Genomic DNA, 20,200 nt, shown 5'->3' on the forward strand with positions numbered 1-20,200 from the left:
ATCAGTCAGTTCAGTTCAGTCGCTCAGTCGTGTCCGACTCTTTGCGACCCCATGAACCACAGCACGCCAGGCCTCCCTGTCCATCACCAACTCCTGGAGTTTACCCAAACTCATGTCCATTGAGTCGGTGATGCCATCCAACCATCTCATCCTCTGTTGTAGCTATAGGGGACACAAAAACATAGCTATAGGGGACAAAAAACCTGTTGATGGGCTAACATAGCTCTTGCCACATAGTACATGCTCAATAAATATTACTTGATGTACATGATCCCTTCTCCTAAGGGATCTTAAAATCCCTATTAAGACATTAAAAAATAAGGATACCATATAAGAATTAATGAGCTGAGCCTATTTTGGTAAACATCTCACAATGTTTGTAAATCAAACCACCATGCTGTATACCTTCAACATATACAGAGATGTATGTCAATTATTTTAAAAAAAAACTGGAAAAAATTAATGATCTAACAAACACATGAAAAGATGCTCAACTTCACTCATTATCAGAGAAATGCGAATCAAAACCACAATGAAGTACCATTTCATGCCAGTCAGAATGGCTGCCATCCAAAAGTCTATAAGCAATAAATGATGGGGAGGGTGTACATTACACTGTTGGTGGGAATGCAAACTAGCACAGCTACTATGGAGAACAGTGTGGAGATTCCTTAAAAAACTGGAAATAGAATTGCCATATGACCCAGCAGTCCCACTGCTGGGCATAAACACTGAGGAAACCAGAATTGAAAGAGACACGTGTAGCCCAGTGTTCATTGCAGCACTGTTTATAATAGCCAGGACACGGAAACAACCTAGATGTCCATCAGCAGACGAATAGATAAGAAAGCTGTGGTATGTATACACAATGGAGTATTACTCAGCCATTAAAAAGAATACATTTGAATCAGTTCTAATGAGGTGGATGAAACTGGAGCCTATTATACAGAGTGAGGTAAGCCAGAAAGAAAAATACCAATACAGTATACTAACACATATATATGGAATTTAGAAAGATGATAACAATAACCCTGTATGTGAGACAGCAAAAGAGACATAGATGTATATAACAGTCTTTTGGACTCTGTGGGAGAGGGAGAGAGTGGGATGATTTGGGAGAATGGCATTGAAACATGTATAATATCATATAAGAAATGAATTGCCAGTCCAAGTTCGATGCAGAATACAGGCTGATTGGGGCTGGTGCACTGGGATGACCCAGAGGATGGTATGGGGAAGGAGGTGGGAGGGGGGTTCAGGATGGGGAACACATGTACTCCCATGGCAGATTCACGTTGATGTATGGCAAAACCAATACAATATTGTGAAGCAAAAAAAAAAAAAAATTAATGATCTAAACCAGCTAATAAATGATGTCACAAGGAAGTAGTATAAGATTAAGAAAGGAAATAGTGGTATAGATGAAATTTTGTGTTAAGCTAATGAATGGCTATCTTGTACAACATAAATACAATTTATTTCTGTGATTAAAAACCCAGTTCTTGGCATCAATTTTAATTTGACCTTTAGTTGTGAATGTTATGCCATATTTAGATAGTCAGTTACCGTGAAGGTAGAAAAAGGAACACACTGCTAAACTGCGCTTTTATTTAGCCTCCAAATCCAATAGGTAATACTTTATTGAAATAATATGTTCTGCTTGAATTTTAGATCTTGCTAAATGAAGAGACATTTGGATTTTTCAAATTCTTCACTATGTTACACAGTGTTTGGCTCAGTAAATAAACTTTGGTACACGAATATCTCCCATCTGAGTGTTTTTTCCCTGAAAGTAGCTTAAAGATGTAGAACATGTGTTTTGCTCACAGACCCATAAAGATTAAGCGGTAAAGTGTTAAGACAGTAGTTCCCAAACTTTGCTGCACATTAGAATCACCTGGGAAATTTTTACAAACTGTGCAAGTGCCTGACTTCTACCCTCAGTGATTCTAATTTAACTCTGTGGGATGCAGCCTGGTGTGGGATTTTAATGTGAAATAAAGTGTAGAAACTGTGTTCAGGGGATTGCTGGCATGCCCCCATTCCCAGAATCTTTCGTCATCTTATGGTGCTCCTTTGTCCTTGTCTTGGCTAAGGTATAAAAATGAAAATGTCTCAGTTAAAAATATATCTTTTTTAGGATAGATGTGATATTTGAGAGAAAAATGGTATTTTTAGATTATCTGGCTAATCTCCCTCTGTGTTAATCTAGGAAAGTAACAGTTGACTGTGTGAGGAAGAGAAAAGTATTTACTAAAACTATTATGAAATCTCTGATGCTGGGAGAGACTGAGGGCAGGAGAAAGGGGTGACAGGGGATGAGATGGTTGGATGGCATCATTGACTCAATGGACATGAGTTTGAGCAAACTTGGGGAGATAGTGAAGGACAGAGAAGCCTGGCATACTGCAGTCCAAGGGGTCACAAGGAGTCAGACATGACTGAGTGACTGAAAAACAAATCATAAAATCCCATATCAACAGAATTTTACATTTGTTCTAGGGTGATCTCATATTTTTGATACATTGGGAAGAATTATGGATTGGAAATGAGCACTGGGTGAGAAAAAGGGGGTTGGGGAGATGCTTATGAAAAATGTTAAAGTCACATAAAAATGCAAAATAACTGGATTTTTTAAAAAATTGAATCAGGTGGGCTTGTCCATTTAAGATAGATAGGAAAAACTACAGAAGGAAAACAATTTAAGCTCAAAAACTGAGATTGATATTTTGAAAAATAGTGGTAAATTTTGAATATTGCCTGGGGCCAATCACTCCAAATTCTTTTAATATGTTCATTGAGTCATTACAAAGTGGCATGTCTTAATGCATACACAGTGGGAACACTTATTTGGCAATGAGAATGAAGTGTTAAATCAGTTATTCTCAGATCTGGCTGAAATTAGAATTACATGGGGAGTTCTGAAAGTTCCCCAGATCTCAGGCTGCACCCCAGATCAATCACATCAGAATCTCTTGAGATTGGGGCTAGGTCCTGGCTCTGGTGATTATAATGTGCACCCGTGGGTGAGAGCACCTGTATTAAGTAAAGAACACTGTAGATATTGAATATAATCCTCTCCTCCTGCCATTAGAGAATAAATGCATTACTGGGGTGTGTCTGCACAGTTTCAGTAAAGTTCTGGAATTTGGAGGATTTTCTAAAGCTTAGAATAAATGAGGCTTCCTAAAGGATTTTCCTCCCTAGAGCACTTTTGTGAGAGGGGTTCATTATTAAAAATCTTGTTTCAGAGAGAGTCCAAGAGGTGACCCTCCAGATTAGGGACTCTAAGATAGCCCAGACCTACAACACCTGTGAGGTTTTCCTAGGTAAGTAAGTATGGTAGGACAGGGAGGGACAGGAGTGGAGTTCATATCTACTTGTGTGCTTACTCTGAAATGATCGGTGGTGATTTCCTGGCACGTGCTGTGAGAGAGATACTTAGGCCAAGCTGAGCTTCAGCAGTATGAGTTACTGGGATTGCTTATGATGTCTATCATGGATGAGGAGGTAAGCCGTGGAAACATTCGTGGTGTTTTTTTACCTTAGCTATCAGAAGAGTTGGAGCTGTAAAGTCAGAAAGGGATAAATGAGAATTCCAGTTCTTCCTCTGCGGTGACTTTAGAATATATCATAGATTCTTTGACACACTTCCTCTAAAAAAATGGAGTTTCATTCTCCCTCCATGAATGTGGGTTGAACTCAGAGATTTGCCACTAACAAACAGAATGTGGTTGAAGTGATGCTGTGAGTAACCAAATGGATAGCTTCCATTTTGCCCTCTACATTTTGGATAGCTCACTCTCAGTTCAGTTCACTTCAGTTACTCAGTTGTGTCCAACTCTTTGTGACCCCATGGACTGCAACACAGCAGGCTTCCCTGTCCATCATCAACTCCCAGAGTTTACTCAAACTCATGTCCATTGAATCGGTGATGCCATCCAACCATCTCATCCTCTGTCAGCCCCTTCTCCTGCCTTCAATCTTTCCCAGCATCAGGGTCTTTTCCTATAAGTCAGTTCTTTGCATCAGGTGGCCAAAGATTTGGAATTTCAGCTTCAGCATCAGTCCTTGCAATGAATACTCAGGACTGATTTCCTTTAGGATGGACTGGTTGGATCTCCTTGCTGTCCAAGGGACTCTCAAGAGTCTTCTCCAACACCACAGTTCAAAAGCACCAATTCTTTGGCACTCAGCTTTCTTTATAGTCCAGCTCTCACATCCATACATGACCACTGGAAAAACCATACCTTTGACTAGATGGACATTTGTTGGCAAAGTAATGTCTCTGGTCTCTGCTTTTTAATATGCTATCTAGGTTGGTTATGACTTTTCTGCCAAGGATCAAGCATCTTTTAATTTCATGGCTACAGTCACCATCTGCAGTGATTTTGGAGCCCCCCCAGAATAAAGTCTGTCAGTGTTTCCATTGCTTCCCCATCTATTTGCCATGAAGTGATGGGACCAGATGCCATGATCTTAGTTCTCTGGAGTTTTAAACCAACTTTTTCACTCTCCTCTTTCACTCATAAATGTGGTGTCATCTGCATATTTGAGGTTATTGATATAGCTCACTCTGAGGGAAGCCAGTCGCCATGTCATGAGGGCACTTAATCAGCCCATGAAGAGCCCCACATTGGGAGGAACTAAGGCTTTCCACCAACAGCCAGCACCAGTGTGTGAGCCCCCTTGGAAACAAATCCTCCAGTTCTGTCAGTCAGTCCTAGCCAACAGCTTGACTGAAAACTTATGAGAAATCCTAATCCAGAAGTACCCCTATCCAAGCCATTTTCCAACTCCTGACCTATAAAGACTGTGGAAGATAAATTAATGCCTATTGCTGTGTTAAGCTACTAAGTTTTGGGGGAAATTTCTTATGCAGCAATCAATATAGCTATTTAGTTGCTTTATTTCCAAGCTTTGGTTTCTTCATCTATAAAATAGAGATAACAAATATCTCATAATGTTGTTTTGAAGATAAAGTGAATCAATAGTAAAATGTATCATTTACTGAGTACATTTGAGTACTGTTACATGATCTTGCACTGTATTAGCCCATGAATTATTTCAGTGCAACAAACCAAAGCTTTTGGAACGCAGGCTGAGTCATATAAGCAAACCTAAGCATTGTGAAAGGAAGGTATTTTCGGTGATATTTGTGTTCTTCTGGCATTGTATAAAGTCTGCTTTTACCAGTGTGGTATATTTCTTAATATCTTAAGTGAAGAGAACTCAGACTCAGCCATTAGATTTGAATGTTCTCTCTCCATGTATAGAAGTCCTTGCACTGTGAGAGTTCATAGGAGGGGGTTGTTGAGCATTTGGGGAAGGCTGATCACCCATAACTATGAGAACAAGGAACTGCTACTTGATGGCTGGGGACCTAGGGAGCTACCTTGTCTACAACTTCGAAGTTTTGTGGTCAGGAAGACCTGGATTCAAATATCTGCCTTGCCCTTAATATCTATGTTGTTTTGGTCAAATTACTCAACCTCTCTGAGCTTCTAGTGTTTTCTCTATGAAATATGAATAATAATATCTCCTTTAAAAGCTATTGTGAGATATATTAAATTTAAGTATGAAAAAGTACCCACTACAATTTTGGTACTTAATAGGTAGTCAATAGATGTAAATATATTTTCTCTTGGGCCTCAAATGGAGATTAGCCCATGCAACATTCTTACAAGGTAGCTAGCTATCTTACCATCCCTATTTTATAAGTGAGGAAACTGAGGCCAGAGGCATCAACCCAAGGTCACAAAGCTGATTAAAGTGCTGGTCAGAATATGCATCCAGGCAGTCTTATCCTTAAACACAATACATATTTCTACCTCATTATTCTTTTTATGAAGCAAATATGTATGTGTATGTGACTTAAGTTTGTCCGTTGGAAGAAGGTAAGATCTAAATAAATAGGCAAAGAGTAGTTTTAAAATATATAGGAAATATTTTTCATATCTGCAGTTTCTGGATGGTTTGGTTTCTGACCATGTTTCTGATTTACTCATGTAGGATTTTCTCTTTTCTTCTCAGGTTTCTAAAGCTCTTTGTTTTGACCACTAGAATTTTCTTTTCTTTTTTTTTTTTTTCACTAGAAAGTTTTGAGGGAATCTGCTTTGAAAGATTGGTGCATGAAAACTTGGGAACCTGGTTTACAGCTGTTAGAGGGAATCAGTATAAAAGGAAATGCATATCTGGGCTGAATCCCATGAGCGCCTCTCCACACCCTGAGCTCAGAACTGCAGACAAAGTCTGGGGTGAGCTGTCTCATTGATGACCTCAGTGAGGTTACAGCTTGGCCACATGCTTTTACTTTTGTGAAAGAGATTTTTCTCCCTGAAAATAAAGGATGAGGTCTCGCGAGTCATTTGTTCAGATTTCTAGTTTCTCTAAAAGGAGAGCCCAGCTATCCTGTGCTGATGCAGAAATGACTTCCTGGTTAGGGAAGTCTATGTTTTTCAAACTGGGGGTCTTGTTGGTTAACAGAGACAGAGGTGTCATCTTGCAATGCCAGCTGGCCGCTCAGGTGGCCTCCTCTCAGGTGAGGGACAGGGTTTGTAAGTTTAGAAACATCAATCCCTGGGCACACTAAAAAATTGTTCATTCATATAGCATTTATTGAGAGCGTACCATATGCCAGGCATAGCACTGAGAGCTGGATAGAAGCCAAAATGGTAAATGAGTAATGTATGACGAAAAACATGATCTTCAACAGGCTAAAATGTGTCAGGGATGGTCTACTCATCCCATGTGCACTTGGAACAGGTAAAATAAAGGTCACAAGGATGCAAACTTGTCCTTCATCTATTAATCAGAGAATACGTCCAGACAGCTCTTAGTTCTCCTGGTTCCTGAGCTATCCTCCCGTTTTTGGTTCTAGATCTTGGTTCTTAAGGTTTTCTACCCAAGAGGGTAGACTTAGTTTTGGTCTCAGCACCTCCTCCAGGAAGCATTTTTATATCCATCCTCCAAACTATACAACCCCTTTCAAGGTCCCCTTGGCCCTGAGGATCAGTTGCCGGCTCCCACTGATAGTGCATGACTTGAGTTCCTTATTCTTTAATAAAATATGCAAATTAATAGGTATGAGGTGACTAGAACTGGTACTACAGTCTTGGCTGTAATTGTCCCATGTACACTGGAATCAAAACATAGAACTCTCTATGCTGAATATGAATATAGAGTTCATAATGAAGGCAAGCATCCTAATGATCTACCAGACCACCTGACCTGCATCCTGAGAAACCTGTATGCAGGTCAAGAGGCAACAGTTAGAACTGGACATGGAACAATGGACTGGTTCATAACTGGGAAAGGAGTACATCAGGGCTGTGTATTGTCACCCTGCTTATTTAACTTACATGCAGAATACAACATGCAAAGTGCCGGGCTGGCTGAAGCATGAGCTGGAATCAAGATAAATGTCAATAACCTCAGATATGCATATGACATCACCTTAATGCAGAAAGAGAAGAGGAACTGAAGAGCCTCTTGATAAAAGTGAAAGAGGAGAGTGAAAAAGCTGGCTTAAAACTCAACATTCAAAAAACTAAGATCATGGCATCCGATCCCATCACTTCATGGCAAATAGATGGGGAAACAATGGAAACAATGACAGACTTTATTTTCTTGGGCTCCAAAAATCATTGCAGACAGTAACTGCAGCTATGAAATTAAAAGACACTTGCTCCTTAGAAGAAAAGCTATGGCAAACATAGACAGCATATTAAAAAGCAGAGACGTTACTTTGACAAAAAAGGTCCATATAGCCAAAGCTATGGTTTTTTCAATAGTCATGTAAGGATGTGAGAGTTGGACCATAAAGAAGGCTGAGCATCGAGGAATTGATGCTTTTGAAGGGTGGTGTTGGAGAAGGCTCTTGAGAGTCCCTTAGACTGAAAGGAGATCAAACCAGTTAATCCTAAGGGAGATCAATCCTGAATATTCATTGGAAGGACTGACACTGAAGCTGAAGCTCCAATACTTTGACCACCTGATGCAAAGAGCTGACTTACTGGAACAGACCCTGATGCTGGGAAAGATCGAAGGCAGAAGAAGAAGGGGACAACAGAGGATAAGATGGTTGGATGGCATCACCGACTTGATGGGCATGAGTTTGAGCACGGTCTGGGAGATTGTGAAGGACAGGGAAGACTGGTGTGCTGCAGTCCAGGGGGTAGCAAAGAGTTGGACATGACTGAGTGACTGAACAACAACAATCCTAATTATTTAATAAAACTTCAATTTTTGCCATAGTATCATGGTTATTTTATAAGGAAAGAAATGTAATTCCCTTGGTTGCCCTATCAGAATTCTTTAGTGCCCATTCAGCCCTGGAATCTTAGTTTGAGAGCTAGTTGTTAGCCATGCTCTATCTGAACTGTAGTTTCCCCATCTCTTAAAGGGGAAGATTCATGCCTACTTTTCAGTTTGCAGTGGATGTGAGGCCAAATGCTATGATGTCAGTTCCCGTGTAACACAGTACTAGAACGTGCATGCTTATAGCTACCTGTCTAGCCCATTCTTTTTCTCCCTCCCCTCCTCACTCTTCCTCCTCATTTGCATTCCTCTCTTTTCTCTCAAAAGGCATCAATGGGTGTGCAGTTTGGATTTCCTATAAGGAGATCTCATTCCAGATGATGTAGGTAGAGTGCCAAACCAGTGGCCACTGTATAGTAAACGTCCAATGACATAAAAAGGTTATATTTTCTTGGACTTTCTGCAACAAAAATACATCCAAAAATAAAGCATTGTTTGTGTTTCAACAGCATCCCCTTTCTCTAGACAGTGACCATTCACTCTCCTTCTCTCTCTGTCTTTCTCTGCTCCACACAACCTCTTTCTTTCTCTTTCAGTTTTTGAATGTTTTAATAATGTTTTAATATTTTTTCAGAACTTTTTCAAATCTCCCTTTCAATTTCAAGCCTAAACTAGACTCTGTACCTTTAATGCCAGGTTACAATACAAGTCCCAGCAACAAAAATCTGGGGCAGGGGGTGGTCAGTGAACAGAGGTTTATGTGGCCATGAATAGGAGGAAGCCTGTCACTTGCTGAGTTATGAGACTGGAGGCCAGTGAGCCACCACTGTCCCTGAAGGAGCCCAGCTTCCTCCTGGGGCCTCTGACTTGTCACCAAGGCTGGACCCTGGCTCAAGGGTGCCACTTCTGGTAACTGACTGATCTGTTCTGGGCTTCCCTGGTTGCTCAGATAGTAAAAAATATGCCTGCAATGTAGGAGACTTGGGTTAGATCCCTGAGTCAGGAAGTTCCCCTAGAGAACGGAATGGCCACCCACTCCAGTATACTTGCCTGAAAAATTCCATGTACAGAGGAGCCTGGCAGGCTACAGTCCACAGGGTCACAGAGTTGGACATGACTGAGTGACTAACACTTTCACTTTCAGTTCAGTCCGTCCTCCCCTTTACAGCAGCACTGTAGGTGCAGATTGAATATAGCAGCTGAGTAGTGAATAAAGCTAGCAAAGCAGGGACATCTATGTCAGCTTCTAAAGGCACTGCTCATTAGTATCTGAGGGGGAGATGGGAAAGTCAATAGCATCATTTTATTATCTTAAGGAGCTAATTTTCTAATCAGCCAAAGGAAAAGAAGCTATGTCCAAACAGATGAAGAAACCCTGGCATGACAGTGTGTTTATTCTTTTGGTCATCAGTGATCTTAAAAAGTCAGCTGAGCAGACTGACCAGGAAACAGCATGGGTATTGGAGATGGGCAAGATGGGTTTAGACCCCAGGTCTGTTACTTGCCATCCACATGTCTGTGATAGATCTGTTAACCTCTATGAGCTTTTCCTCTCTCATCTGTAATAAATGAGGGTGATGGTCATTCCTTCCTGGGCTGCAGAGAGAAGTAAGGAGAGAACAGAATGCATGCCCAGCTCTGACTGTGTCTGATGCATGGCTGGGGCTTAAATGTGAGTTTCTGTTCCTCAGATCTAATCTGAACCTGTATTTCTCTTCCCCAGACCCCATGTCAGCATGTATTTAGAAAACAAAATAGTTTGCTTGACCTCCAAAAAATATTTACTCTTTCTAAATTCCATGAGGCTGGCCACGGGGATTGTTTAGCTAAGTCAGGGGAATTAAGTGTGCAGTCCTCATTCCTACCCAGAGAGGCTCTGGAACTGCTCTTCTTGTTAATTTCTGGGTAAAATCGAAGCACAGCAGCTCCATAGCACTCCCTTTCACCCTCAGGGAGGTCTTCACCATTTTAGAATGAAGGAATCAGGAAGCAGGATGAGTTCTGCTTCTGCAAGGCCAAAGCTCCCTTCCCCTTGTCTCTTGGCCACGCCCTGGGGGTGCTGTTGGACAAGGCTGGTACCCCACCAAGGCACGGCTCCTGGGTATTGCTTGGCCTCTATAGGCCACTATGGGAGGTAGTGGCGAGGCTAGAAGTCACTTTACTCATTTCCATTTTGTGTGTTTGACGGCCATAATGATTGCAGTGACATGAATTATAATCTCTTGCATTTTATATCACCTTTTAATTTTTGGAATATCTCATTGTGCACCATCTCAAGATCATTTCACCAGATTCTCACTTTTCAGAGGTGGAAATGTATTACAGATAAGGAAATAGGGTCAGAGCAGTTAAGAGATTCGCCATAACTAAGGTTCCATGGCAGGCAATGCTTTTGGCACGTCCTCATCTAAGCACAGTGCATAAGGGCAGAGTGGAACATCTGACCAAACCCTGCAGAATCTCATTCCAAACCAGCTCCACTGCTTTTTGGTAGTGGGACTGCCAGGTTTGTTAACTTTGCTGAGCCCCATGTTGTAGGAATGGGGAGTATAGTAAGGATGGCACCTGCCTCTCTTGGGTGTCCCTGAGGAAGACAGTATTTTCACTGCCCTGGGACATTTCTGAGGAAGCTTGACAATCCTGGAATGTCTTCAGGAAGGAAGACATTCTCCTTATCAAACACACTCACTCTCTCTAGCTCCCAAAGCATGTTTGCTGTTTTAGTCATCTCTGAACATAGCTCACCAATGACTTTGCTCAGAAGAATTGGACTGTGCAGAAATGCAAGAAATCTGAGGAAAATTGTCTTCCAACAGCAGCAAAACCTGACCCTGCTGATGAAAGACTTTATAGTCATTGTTTATGCTGCTTGAGGATCAGTCACGAATTTTGCTAGAGGAACGTTCATGTATCTGATGAGCGGGTGTTGCCCTAAGGGCTTGTGTTATGCTATACATAGTCTATGCGCGCCATTTTGCTTCTATGGCATCCGAAGGAAAATCCAAAACACATCTGGCCCCAAAGATGTCAGTAAGAGACTGCAGCTCTAGATAAGAGGACATTTAAATATTTTCTTGCTCTGCCCACATGTCTTCTTGCACAAGCCTCGTGTTGCAGGCTGTTGTTCTAGAGAAGCACAGTTCCAAGTAGGGCATGCCTGCTGCTTGTCGTGTAAGTCAGTTCCTTCATTATATAGCTCACTTGTTGCCTATCCAGACTTCATAAGGAATCTACATGTTGCTTTCTGTTGCAGACAGTGCTTCTTATCTCACGGAGGATGCACTTCGAGAAGCACCACTTAGAGCATGAGCTGCTTGAGGACAGGAGCCTTATCTCTGCATCCTAGTCCTAGCCCAGGGTCTGAAACATAACAAATGCTGGACACTCTCTTTTCCTCCTGTGTTGTGTGGCTTTCTGCTCCATGACAGACTCTCCCCAGAAGTTGCCTGCCTTCTGAGCCCTGCCCCCTCTCTCCCACTCTACCACCTCCTTGCCCTCTCTTCACATATAGTTCAGACATCCCCTCCTCTGACAGCCATCCCGGTGCCTCCTCCGGAGGAGAAATTGCCCTGTTCTGAGCCTCTACAGCAACATGTCTACAGCTCACTTCTCACAGGTACAATGCTTTCTTTTCAGTCATTTTACTTTGTGATCCTTTTCTCTGCCAGCTGTAAATTCCTGTGGGCAGAGACCCTGTTCTACTTGGTGTGCTCAGGACCCAACCTTCCCCCTTTCTCAAAATAGGCACTTAAGAAATATTTATTCCATGAACAAATATAATGTAATATGATCATTGCTAAGCCCTCAGTGGTTATCTATTGCCATGACACACATCTAATTTGAGATCAGAAATAACACTGCCTAAATTTACATCAATATGGAAGAAACTTCCATGCCCAGAGATCATTTCTTCCAAATGCTGTTCTAGTTAACTTGACTTTGATGTACACTAAGCTCTACAAGTTACAGCAAGTTAAGTACTAATATCAATGCTTGTTACAGAGGAAGTGCTCAATAAATATTGCTGTTTCCTTGATGTTAATATTACCAGACATATACTTTTGTGTATATTTTCTGGGACTGAAAAATGTTGTTCTTTGTTGAGTGAGTCTGTAAAGGCTGTAAACTCTAGAGCGGCCGATTGGCTGGCAGAAATTTGCTCGTCCGTCAGCCTGGCCATTTTCTAAAATATTCTTAGGCTGAATCACATTGTGTGATGCTAGTCCTTTCTAGGAGTTACAGTTGATGGCTAGTTGACATGGCTAGTGTAACCGAGGAACATATACCTTATTGTTGGTGCAAAAGGTTGTCACAAGGAAAGCTTTCTGTAACTGTGGGGCAAGTGCGAAAAAGACAGAGCTGAAGACAGAACTGAATCACAAGAATAAGCATCATGGTCCCTGAGCTGTCTGATCTTTGGCATGTCATTCACTGGGTTTCTACTCCAGGAGCCTCTGCGTTGAATCATAATTTCCTGGGGAGTGGGAGGAGCTTGCCTGTTCCTCCCACATCCCCTTTCTCCAGGACTTCCTCTCTTCCTCTACAGCGACCCTCCCACCAGGCACTCAGTAAGCCTTTTGGATGTGCTTTCAGAAAACTACATACCATCAGGAAAATATACGTTAGGGTGAAGTTGACTCTGAGTGGTTCTTCCTAAGGTGCAGTGGTTCTCATTATCTGCAGTAGTTACGGCCTTAAAGTTGCCACAAATACTGAACTAGTGAGTAAGGAATCACTGCTTCCAGAGGAAATACAGGTTGGGGCTCTTGCAAGCCTCTCATCACAGTTTCATCAACTGCTCAATACATAACCTTGGTTTATGAGTGTCTCTGTTTAAAAACACTTTACTTATTTAATATAGATTTGTTATAAATAAATGTGGTGTTTATAATAAAATGTTATTTCAGTTACAGTAAGGTGATCACGAATTCCTTTGGCTTTCAGTCTCACAGCTGTGCTACTCACTATGCTTTTTAAAAACTGGCTATCATCTCATGCATCCACAAATTAGCTGTTTTTCCATCTTTTCCATGGCCCCATCATGTATTGCAAGGCATTACTTTAATCTCTGTCAACTAGGCACACTGTGTGAAATTCCGATTCAGAAGTAATCAGTAAGAGAAAGCAGGGCTGGCTAGCACTTTTTTGGTGAAGGTGGTGGCAAAGCACCCATGCTGTGTATGTACTGTCTTTGTTGCACTGGTGTTTGGGCATTACTTCAGCTGTTTAGCTCTAAGACTGACTCTCTGACTCCGCTGGAAATACTGTGAGCTGCTTGATAGCCTTGAAAAGATTCATTTGTTGTTTAAACTAAGTAGAGTTGATTTTGTAGTTTGCAACTAAGAACCCACACTGTAGAGTGTTTAGCAGCATCCCTGGCCTCTACACACTAAATGCCAGTGACACCCCACCCCTAACTTGTAAAGGTAAAAAATGTCTTCAGACATTGTCAGTTGTCTCCCAGGGAGTAATAGCTGAAAACCAGTTTAGCCTGGCAACATTTCCTGGTGATAAGGACTGGTAGATAATTCCAGAAGTATGATGTCATTAGACTTGTATACTATTTGACTTTGTAATTGTATGTATTTGTGCTTAAGTTAATCTACAATAACATGGATAGATACATACATAGATAAACACATAGATAGTTGATAAAGAGATAAATGTGTATATAGTTCTTTGCATAGTGTGTATTTCAGGTATCTTAATCAAGTTTAAAATCTTATTTAGAAGAGCGGTCTGAGCTAGCAGACAAATTACACATCAGGTCTCACTGTCTTTGATCATGTTTGGGCACCAGATATTGAGAATTTTTACCTCTAGTGCCTTCACATGGACTAGCTATATTTACTTGACTCACCATTTGCAAAATGGTACCCAAACAGGGTGAGGCAGACATTTAGTGCCATATTTCTAGGCATATTTCTTCATGCGATATAGCGATCTGATTCTCATCAGGAACATTCTGGTTTTCTAAATTTTAAATAGTAGAAGGGGCCAGTCGTTTAAGTCTTCCTCTAAGCATGAACACTGAATTAACTCTGCTGTGTCTTTAGAAAACTCAGTTATAGCTAATAAATGTATCAGGCTACTATTTTAGGGTTATGTATTTCCTGTCGAGTATTTGTTTTTTTGACAAATTCAGATAAAGGGTTGCATGGAAGGAGTCGTTTATTCATCTGCACTGACTGCTCCTTCCTTCTCATCTCACTTTACTGGATTGTGCTCACCAGCCACTGAAGCTTCCACTGTGAAAGAGCTTGATCTTTCCAGCATTCTGCTACTGCTTCTTTCCACATTTGGGCTTGAACTGAACTGAACTGAGTATACTCCAGAAACCAAAGCAGTGCTTTGGGGCATCTTTACCCCATGACGGCAGGAACTGATGTCCTCACAGCTATTTAATTACCACTGTGTCACCTTAGTTTCCCCAAGATAGTTATGCTGGAGGAGGCCAAAGACACAACAATTTGGATAAACCACAGACTGAAGTGAGTGTATAGTAGGTAGGCAAACATTAGCAGGAAAACCATCACATGGTATCAAATGTACAGTAGTTACTAGTCTTATAATTGCTAGTCTTCTTATTCCTCTTCCCCTGATCTTTGGAACCTCTTTCAACCTGAACCCCTTCTGTTGTGACCTCCAGAACTTTGTCCTGAGCTCAAAGAACCATGATACTTTCGGTCACATATCATGTAACCAGTTCAATCTGGCAACAACAGTTACCCAAAGACCTTTACTGATAGAATTTTTCTCTGGATTCTAGATTCTTGACTGGTCTTTACTTTAGCTCTGGTAATATTAACACCTTTGTCGTCATAACTCTTTGATGGGGACTAACACTGTCCCATCAGGGGAAATCAGGTAAAACTGTATTAAGCAGCATCTCCCATCTTGGAGGAAAATTTTTACATAGCCCAGGCAAGAGATTCTTCTGGAAAACTATATAAAATTCAATCTTAAACTTTAATTATTTAAAAAAATGTGTCTAAATTGTGCAGTAGTATTTCTTAATGCAAGACAGATGCAAGATAGAAATCGTCTGAGAATGTAAACCTTCTTCCCTTTACCACTAACAAGTATTATTCTATACCTAGGAATTGTTATACACATACACAGGCATATAGATTTAATTTTCAGGAGAGGGGCAAGAACTATAAGTGATCACTTTTTGATTCTTTGACTTGAAAAGAGATTTGGTTAGCTTATCCCCTTTTCTTCCTTTATTCCTTCTTTGTTTTATCTGCAGAATGGTTTCTTCTTATTGTAGCTGGCTTCCTGCATTAGAGAATCTTTATCTCTGATAACTGACTGACTCTGGCCACTCCATGAAGTCAAGGTGGCCTACTAAGTGAGAGGAAGTTTAACTGCAAATATGCATTCTCAGAACACCCTTGTGACTCCATAGGAAGCTGGGGCATTGGAAAAAGACTGGTGACATGCTCATTAACCCATTTTTTCTTTCCGGAGACCCAGCTGCCAGCTGCTTTGCATCTGGGTGGGGCCATGTGACTACTATTTATTTATTTGCATGTTTGGCTGTGCTGGGTCTTCGCTGCTGCGTGCGGCTTTCTCTAGTTGTCGTGAATGAGGGCTACTCTTTACTCTGGTGCACAGGCTTCTATTGCTGTGGCTCCTCTTGTTGCAGAGCATGGGCTGTAGGCACATGGGCTTTTTTTTAGAGGTTGCTACACGTGGGCTCAGTAGTTTCAGCTCACAGTCTCCAGAGCCCAGGCTCAGCAGGTGTGGCACATGGGCTTGGTTGCTCTGAGATATGTGGAATCTTCCTGGATGAGATCAAACCCATGTTCCCTGCATTGGCAGGTGGATTCTTGTCTACTGTTCCATCAGGAAGTCTGTGGTGGGGCCATGTGATTAGTCCTCACTAATGGAATGTGAGTAAATGTGGAAGAATCAATGAAGAACCTGAGCTGGCTCAAGGACTCATTTTTGGATAGGTGACCAACTCATCCTGGTTTGCCTGAGGCTTTTCTGGTTTTAGTACAGAGCATTTGTGTCCTGTGAAGCCCTCAAGTTCTGAGAAAACTAGAATGATTAGCCATCCTACTCTTGGAAGATAGTCATTAACTACTGGACTTAGCGGGAGGAAAAACAAGACTTTTACAAACAAGATAATTCGGGGTTGTTTGTTCTCAGATTAGCTTACCATGACTAACACAAGAAATGTTTATGCTTCTTCTCCTTTATAACATCATTTCTGTGGTCTTTTCTCCTGCCTTCACTTTCTTTACAAAATATCAGTAAAGCTTGGAACTGATTTTAATTATTTCTGTTTTCTGGACCATATTTACTCACATGAAAAATTGTGCAGTGCTTAAGTCACTTGATATATTAGCTATCTATTGCTTTGTAACAAATTACTCCAAAACTTGGCCAGCTTAAAACAACCGATATATCATCTCATGGTTTCTGCAAGTCAGGAATCTGGGCATGCCTTACCTGGGTCCTCTAGCTCCAGGTCTCTCATAAAGTTGCAAACAAGGTGTCTCCAGGGCTGCTGTCCTTTCAAGGTCTAACTGGAGCAGGGTGCCCTTTCCAGCTCACCCACATGGTTGATGGTAGAATTTGATTCCTTTTATAGGATGTTGGCCTGCAGACCTCAGTTTGTCCATGGTTGTTGACTGGAGGCCACACTTAGTTCCTTGATCTATAAACCTGCTGAAAGAAAGAATGGGCTGGTCAGCAAGGAGGCAATTGCCCTGCAGAGGGGATGCATAAGGATAACATGATGAAAGAACAGCAAGAAGCCATATTGGCTTGAGTACACGTGGAAGGTGGCTGCAGGTGTTAGGGCATGGGGTCAGAAACAGAGGTAGAATCCAGACTCAGAACTTGCAGTGCAAAGACTCCCTTGACTTTAATTCATTTGAAGGTTTTGAACAAAGTCATTTGATTTACTTGAAGAAGATCAACCTGGCTCATGGCAGTTACTAACTGGAGTTTAAGAAAATCTTTTCTGTTTTCACATTGGTCTCTTGAACTTAGTTTATGTGTGCTGCTTGAGAAGATGAACCTCTCTAGTGTTCTGAAAAAGCAATAAGTATATGAACCCATGTCAGACCCCAGACTGTGCTACATCCCATGAGTTAGGGGATGTCACCTGTGTGTGTCCTTTTGGGGCCCAGCTGCACAGACTCATGACCTGCCTCATCATTTGAATTTCTTCCTAGGAGACATCCAACTGCTTCTCCTTGGGCTTCCCTGCCATAGGTTCACTGTCCAGTCTAGAGCCCTGCATGATTCCTCAGTACCTTCATCAGTTACTCTCAGTACATTTCACTACAAAACATTGCCAATAAAGTAGTAGCTTGTACATAAGTGGACTCTGCCAGTCAGAGAGTGTGGTATGTCCTCTGCTTGTCTCTTGAAGGCAGAGCTATGGACCCATGTGCATATTTTTAAATGTTTTTGTCTAACTTCTTATGATTGGTAAGTTTATATGTCCCCTTAGCTGAGCCATGGTGCCCAGCCATGTAGTCAAACATTATTCTAGATGTTTCTGTGAGGGTGTTTTTGGATGAGATTAACATTTAAATTGGTGGACTTTGAGTAATGTAGATTGTCCTCCATAATGTGAGTGGGCTGCACCCAATCAGGTGAAGCCCTGAATGAACAAAAGACTGTACTCTTCCAAGCAAAAGAGAATTCTGCTGGCAGATGGCCTTGGGACTGGAACTGAGGACTGGCTCTTCCTGAGTTCCTAACCTGTTGGCCCATACTGTAGATTTGCACCTTGCCTGTCACCATAATTGTATGAGTCAATTTCTAAAAATAGATCTGTTTCCACACACACACATTTTATTGATTCTGTTTTTCTGGAGAACTCTAATACACTTCCTCAACAGATGCCAGCTACCTTATGTAAGAGGCTTGCAGAGCATTTCCCAAGCATGAGCAGAGAATAGGTGCCATATTTTTCAAATGCTTATTTGTAGACAGGCACTGTGCCAGTCCTGAGAAGGACATGAGACTGAATATGACCCATCCTGTTCCCTGAGACTGACACCCTCACAGGGAGTTCCTACCCTATGGTAGAAGGTGCACCTACTTTAATGGGTCAATGTTGGGATGAAGCACATGGACTTTGCCACCGGGACCATCTGGGTGTGAGTCCCTGCTCTGCCGCTAACAGATCATAAACATTTCACTCCTCTGAGCCTCTCTTTCTTCCTTTGTTATGTGGAGTTAATAGTCCATAGCATAATGATGAGGCTGCTGAAATAGTAAAAGAGCTAATGTATGTAGTATGGATGTGAGAGTTGGACTGTGAAGAAGGCTGAGTGCCGAAGAATTGATGCTTTTGAACTGTGGTGTTGGAGAAGACTCTTGAGAGTTCCTTGGACTGCAAGGAGATCCAATCAGTCCATTCTGAAGGAGATCAGCCCTGGGATTTCTTTGGAAGGAATGATGCTAAAGCTGAAACTCCAGTACTTTGGGCACCTCATGGGAAGAGTTGACTCACTGGAAAAGACTCTGATGCTGGGAGGGATTGGGGGCAGGAGGAGAAGGGGACGACAGAGGATGAGATGGCTGGATGGCATCACTGACTCGATGGACGTGAGTCAGAGTGAACTCCGGGAGTTGGTGATGGACAGGGAGGCCTGGTGTGCTGCGATTCTTGGGGTCGCAAAGAGTCGGACACGACTGAGCGACTGAACTGAACTGAACTGACATACTCAACAGATACTCATGTAATTATGAAAACCTTATTGCATACTTATGAATAGCTTCAGCAAATTACTTAACCCCTGAAATACTCATTTTGCTCACCTGTAAAATGGCCATAATGATAATAAGTTATTTTTGCTCTATTAAATTTTATACTAGTAGAGCAGGTTGCAAAAACATTGTTCTTCTCTGCTACATATTTTGATGCTCTCTGTCCATTAAAAATGGTGTCTGACAGATAGCAAACACAAAAATAAAGATTTTTTAAGGTTAATTTTATCTCCATGATTGCTTATGCGATATTCACTTACTCATTCATTAATTTAAGTATAAGAATATTGAGTGTTACTTATGCCAGGAACCATGTTAGGGACTCTGGGTGAATAACTTATAATGTTCTCTGCAGCTTCTAGCGTATGGGTATTGTCACCCCCTTTTCAGAGGTTAGAAAGTTTGGCTTTGGCTGAAAACAGAGCACCTTAGAATACACTCATAGATAAAGGATTACATCCTCGTCCTCACAGAGCTCACTGATTTGTTAAAAATTATCAGAGAGAATCCTGTTTGAACCCAAAGTGGTGGCATTTAGGGCACCTAATGGCACTGTCCTCCCTGCAGACACTCCTGAGGCTGCGCCTTAGTGCAGCGGGAGCCCCTCCCATTCTCAGCAGTTAAGAGCTTCTTTGCCGCCCCAAGGCTGTCCTTTAGGGTGAGATAAGCACTGCAATGAAAGTAATGGAGTTAGCTAATTTACAGCAGTCTTCTTGGCTAAAATAAGCTATTTAATTTCCTGCTCTTGGAACTGGATCTTCTTAGGGGAGATAATGACTCAAACAGCCTATCAGGGTATAGTCAGAGTTATCTGAATGCCCCAAATGAGGCTGTAGCAAATTTTCAACCAGACACTGGCTTCCAAGACCTTGAGAAATTCTGTCTTGGTAGAACTTGGCTTTCTTCCTGCCTGAGACATTTTTTTAAAAAAAATAATTTGGCTGTAGGATAAAACCCTTATTTAATTCATGAGCATGTAAAACATCTCTAGCTCAAAAGTATCTGTTAAGTCCACCCTTCCCAAATATAATTACAAATGGAAATAGAAACTATAAAAAGTTCTCAGTGGAAAATTTCAGGCCAGGGGATCTAATTTCTCTAGACATGGCGGTTAACACCTCTAGATTGTCCACTGGCAGCATTAACTTCTCTAAGGATCTGATGTTCTTTTATGCTGAAGTGCACAAACCATGGAGTT

Source organism: Ovis canadensis, chromosome 4, assembly GCF_042477335.2.
Source record: "Ovis canadensis isolate MfBH-ARS-UI-01 breed Bighorn chromosome 4, ARS-UI_OviCan_v2, whole genome shotgun sequence".
In the NCBI taxonomy this organism is placed as follows: domain Eukaryota; kingdom Metazoa; phylum Chordata; class Mammalia; order Artiodactyla; family Bovidae; genus Ovis; species Ovis canadensis.